Below are 5,767 nucleotides of genomic sequence, written 5' to 3' on the forward strand. Positions count from 1 at the left end.
ATAAAGATCAACAAAATCAAATGAGATTTGATTTCATAAAGTACACGTAACCAAATTTTTGACACGGGGATGAAAAGAAAGCGGTGGATGAGGAGATAAAAGAAGGGGGGAAAAACCTGTTTGGGGGCAGCAGAGTGGAGAATAATTATGGATATGAGCCTTGATTATATTGAAGTTTTTGGGCACGGGGGAATAAGACTGCTTCAATTGGAAAGCTTTCTGAGGCTATGTACCTAGGTTGTACTTAGTTCGGTAGGGAGGTTTTGGCCGTTTAAGTAACACAGACGGACAAGAATTGCAGCAGAGTAGAGCGGACAGATTGTCAGCAAAGCAGACAGGTTAGTATTTTAGTATTCATTAGATCTCTAGTCAAGAAAATGATGGAAAACAAGAAGAAAATGCATAGCCCGTCAAGGATGTTGAAAATAAGATTGATGACATCAAGGCTAAAGAAGACCTAGAAAATGAAGAGAATGAAAAAGACTTTGTAGAAGATCTCCTCCCTAAACTTATGGCTGCAATGGAAGAGATTATCAATTTGAAAAAGGAAAACGAGGAACTTCATAAGAAAGCACTAGCTGGTGACCAAGACCAAACAAGGAAGAAAGTTGACCTTGTCAAGCTTCAAGTACAAGAAAGGGATGAAGAGCTTGCCAAGCTTAAGAAGGAATTTCATCAAAGCAAAAGAAAGCATCATAAAGAAGTCATATCCATGACAAATCATTTGGATAAAGCAAAGAAGCAGGAAGATACCTTGTCAAGTCAACTTGAACAAAGGCACAAGAGCTTGAACAAACTTGAAGAAGAGATTGGTCAGTAAAAGGTAGAGGTCTCCTCTCTCAAATCTCAACTATAAGAAGCAAGAAAGTTAGCACAAGGAGCTGAGAAGACAATGGAAGCACTGGCAATTATGAAGGACAAGTTGATGAAGCAGAAAAGGAGAGAAACACCATGATATGTCAACTAAAAGTAAAGGATGGAGAAATCTTCAAATTAAAATCTAACATCAACCTTCTCAAGGCCGAAACATGTAAGGCTACAAGGATCAAGAAAGAAATGGAGAGCAGTCTTGCAAAGGAAAATGAAGAAATATTCAAAATGAAGTTAGATATCATCTCCCTCAAATTAGAAGAAAATGAATCAATACGTATTAAGGAAGAGATTGAGAAACAACTTCCTAAGAAGAATAATGATTGCGAAAAATTGGAAGAAGAGATTGTCTCCCTCAGGAAAAAGGTAGAAGGGATGGACAAAACCTTGAAGTGCTCTCAAGCCTTGGATGACATGCTCAGCCATCAAAGCTGTCCATTTGATAAATCAGATCTCGGGTATGCAGGTGAATCCTCAAGCAAGAATGATAATGCTTCAAACAACAAGGCTATGAGGAAGTTAGAAAGAAATGTTGATGCTCCCAGTTTTAGCAAAGGTAAAGATAAGAGTCAAGGCGATAATGAAGGAAGTCTTGTTCCAAGAAGAAATGCAAATGTTGTCAAGGATGTGAGAAGCATTAATTATCATCAAAGGATCTCAAGGAAGAAAGGATTCAGAAGTACATCAAGGAAATCTCCATCTCCCAGGTACTAAAGTTTATTTCTTGGTTATTGTTATTCTTGTACAAACTTTGGACACATGGCAAAATATTGTAAGGCTTATAATGATCCCTGTCAATCTGCGAGAAGCAATTTCGCAAGAAGAAGTCATGGATTCTTATTCATGAACGACATAGAATGCTTCAAGTGTCATAACATTGGTCATATGGCACGTAATTGTAACTTGATTTGGGCACCTTCTCAAGCTAAAACCATGCTAGAAAAGAAAGTTACACAAGTATGGAGAAGAAAGCAAATACAATCAGAAAATCTCCTGAACCCTCCAACCAACAACACATGTTATTGACTTGATGAATATATTCTTGATATTTCGAGTGTTTGATGATGGGATTTTGCCAAAAAGAGACCATGCATACAGTTAGGGGGAGCTTGTGATTCTTGATCATTATTGCAGAAGCTATTCATGAAAGGGTCCTTATGAAATCCTTGTTGAGCTATATTAACAATCATCCTTTGATAAATATCATTTCTCAGGAGCACTACATTGAAGAACATGATCTTGTAACCATTCTTTGGATTGTTGTTGAAGATGTTTTCCACTTGATCATTAAGCAGAAATTGGAGCAGCAGAGAAGGCCATCCAATGCTAGAGAAATAGGGCTAATAACTATGTTGTTGGTATTACAGAAATTGAATGTCTCGACTCAGGGATATAATGTGAGAACAGGTAAATCAAGGACAGTAATAGAGGCTTTGTTTGAAGGGAAAATCAGCTCATAGTTTTCAATTTTGTAGCAGTAACATGAATCTTGCTAACATTCCTAAGTATAGAAAATGCCAGTTGATAGAAGATGATGTGGAAGGAGATATTTATAAGGGCACAATGCCAGAAACTCGGGAGGAGGTGACTCTCAAGGTCGCTTACACTGATTTTGATCAAGGAATTCCTCCCACTTATATCAGAGAGATATCAATTTTATGGATGCTGTCCGACAGCCCCTGCAACATAGTCAAGTTGCGAGATGTGGAATGCTGAAAGCGTCGAAATGGCAATCTTCGCCTTCATATGGTATTTGACGATATGAAGTCGGATCTTTATTTATTTATCAACAGATATAGGGTGCAGTCGCTCACAATACCGCCCTTGGTTATCAAGAAAATTATGTATGAGTTGGTGAAAGGCGTTACTTCTATGCACGGCCATGGCGTCATGCACAGAAGCCGGAATCCCAAGACTATATGGATAGAAATGGCGGACGAGGAATTTGTGTCACTGAAGATCGCAAGGTTTTGTCTTGGAATAGCTACTGATTTATCTAGCAAGGATTATATGAACGGATTAGGGGTGCATTGGTACAAATCTCCCGAACTGCTCTTGGGTCAGGATACCTACTCTCTTTTTGTTGACATGTGGAATGTCGGCTGCATTTTTGCTGAAAGGCTCTCTTTGTGGGATGGAATGATTTCGAGATTCTTAAGGAGATCTTCAGCTTACTAGGAACTCCAAATGAAGAAGTTTGGCCGAGAGTTTCACAACTCAGTTATTGGCATCCTTTTCCTCAATGAGAGGCCTGTGATCTCAGAACCGAAGTCCCAGATTTAGATGATGATGCTTTCGATTTGTTATCGAAACTGCTGGTATGTGACCCTTCGAAGAGAATCTCTGCCAAGCGTGCTCTATTGCATCCTTATTTCTCTGAGTTGAGTAAAGCATAGCTACACAATATTTTGAGAATGTGTCCCTCTCCAACATTTAAAGTTTTCACAGGGAAGTTTGTGAATGGGTAGATGCAAAATATAGTTTGAGTGGGTTTCCACTGTTCAAAGGTAATGAATACTAGGTATACAATGTCGATGTAGCAGTTCGATAGGGGGAGTCCTTGTGCACTCCTTTGCCATTGATTTCAAAGGGGGAGAGAAGAAGAATATTGCCATCAACGAAAAAGGGGGAGATTGTTAATCTAGGTTGTCATTGATGTCAATATAGCAGTGTTTGTGATGGCAAATTCTTTGATACAGGATTGCCCATTGATCATAATGCTCATAGTGATGAAAGTTTGATATATGATTATATGATGAGATGGATGACCCAAGTCAATTGGACAACAATTGAACAACAATTGAACAACAGGAGGTCAATTGAACAACAATTGAACAGTAAATGACGCAAGAGGTCAATTGAACAACAATTGAACAACAATTGAATAGCAATTGAACAACAACTGACGCAGTAGATCTAGTAAAGCAACAGGAGCAAGAAGCCAAAGAGTAAGATGAAGAGTTTATCAAAAGTCATCAAAGAAGCAAGTCATCGGAGCAAGAGAAGCAAGTTATCGCATATGCCCAAGGGTTAGTGTTATCGAAAGAACAAAGAGCAACAACGATATCAGAGGAGAAAAGAAGAAAACATCAGAGGAGCCATATCGGAAGTATCGCATGCAATATATGCCCAAGAAGAATCGATAGGAAGAAAACAACAGAGGAGCATAAACAGAGTTATCGGAGGTCACAGGTAGATAAGCCACAGGAGCAACAACTATCGGAAGAGCGGAAGAGTGAAGAGAAGTCACAGGAGCAATAGCTATCGGAAGAGCAGAGGTTAGGAGTGTATGGATGTTTTGATCATGGCTGAAGGCCTGCGCTAAATCCTAGCCGTCGATCTCATTTTCAAACTCTTACGTCACAGTCAACGACGGGGGTTAGGCCTGTTTTTAACCCATGTGCTAGTTGAAGACCTGCAGGCCGTAGATTTGATGACTTCGTATATCCAACGAATATCGGGTCATAAAGTGATCGGACGTTAATCTCAAAACGGACCCGAACTTTTATAGATCAAGGATTTATAATCCTTATCAGCTTCGTAAGGGTGGTTAAGTGTCGCACAAGTTCCCCGACTGATATCGTTGTGAACCATTGGGTCTAGCGCACCTTGATCAAACCTTGGAGGATCAACGATTGGGTTTATTGATCGAGTGGATCAACAACCGTCGGATTAATGATGAGATCGACGGTGGACGCATGTGAGAGGAGTCGTCTTAGGAATAACTCCGATTTTTATGAAATTGCGATTGCAGGATTAAAGCAATGACGTGGCATGTGGGGATTGCCAAACATCTATTGTAATTCGGCCTCTCTTCCAAATGAATGTGTCTTTTGAGTATTGGTGAACTCGAAGAGACAGAGGAAGCCGAAGATCGGGAAGCCGAAGGTCGAGCGAGCGAAAAAGGAAGCCAAAGGTCGAGCGAACAAAGATCGGGAAGCTGAAGGTCGAGCGAGCTAAAAAGGAAGCCAAAGGTTGAGGGAATGAAAGATCGAGAAGTCGAAAGGTCGAGAAGCCAAAGGTCTAGCAGACGATAAAGGTACAAAAGAAGCCAAAGATCGAGTGAGAAAGAAGCTAGCTGTAGGTCCAGCAGGACAGAAGGAAGCCGAAGGTCCAGCAGGACAGAAGGAAGCCGAAGGTCCAGCAGGACAGAAGGAAGCCATAGGTCCAGCAGGACAGAAGGAAGCTGAAGGTCCAGCAGGACAAAAGGAAGTCGAAGATCACAATAGGAAGAAGGAAGTCGAAAGGGCTAGCGGAAGACGTAGATCTGTTTGACCTCGAACCAACCAAGTAAGATTTCATCAGTCATCAGTTGAAGGGAGCAGTAGACAACACCAGTGTTGAAGTATTTGTGAGTTTGTTCCTTGGATGTAAGATACCGCAACAATCACTCCTAAAGCAGTTACTGCAACAATAAGAACAGAGGCTTGTAACAGAGAGTTGTTTTTGTGCAGAGCTTAGTGCAGTTCATTGTAGACACATTGAAGTTGTGTGAAGACTATTGTAGATCATGATGGCTATTTGAAATCATCATGAGGTGACTTTGCAGACTCTGTGTGGGCAATATGAAGAGTTGTGAAGACTCCTTCATATGAAGATAGGTTGTCATTGATGATGTAGCATGAAGACTACAGTGAAGCTGTAGATTGACAAAATTCAGTGAAGAAGATTTTGGGAGCAGAGAATTTCTATCAAACATATCTGGACAAGATATAGCAGTGTGTTGGAGCCCGGAGGGTTGGTGCCCTGAAGGTTGGAGCCTCAAACAAACAAGGTTGGTGCCTTGACAAGATAGGGTTGGAGCCCTCGGGGTTGGTGCCTCAGAATTGGAAGGATTGGTGTCCTTGGAGTTGGTGCTCCTAAACATAAGGTTGGTGCCCTAGAGGTTGGAGCCTCA

General features: G+C 40.9%; 1 pseudogene; it reads left to right on the forward strand.

Moving 5' to 3' along the window:
- The first annotated feature begins 2,631 nt into the window (after positions 1-2,631).
- LOC149254682 (cyclin-dependent kinase B2-1 pseudogene) lies at positions 2,632-3,048 on the forward strand (annotated as a pseudogene).
- The last annotated feature ends 2,719 nt before the right edge of the window (positions 3,049-5,767 follow it).

Source organism: Pinus tabuliformis, chromosome 7 (genome assembly GCF_031772625.1).
Source record: "Pinus tabuliformis cultivar Carrire ecotype Pingquan chromosome 7, CPIR1, whole genome shotgun sequence".
In the NCBI taxonomy this organism is placed as follows: Eukaryota; Viridiplantae; Streptophyta; class Pinopsida; order Pinales; family Pinaceae; genus Pinus; species Pinus tabuliformis.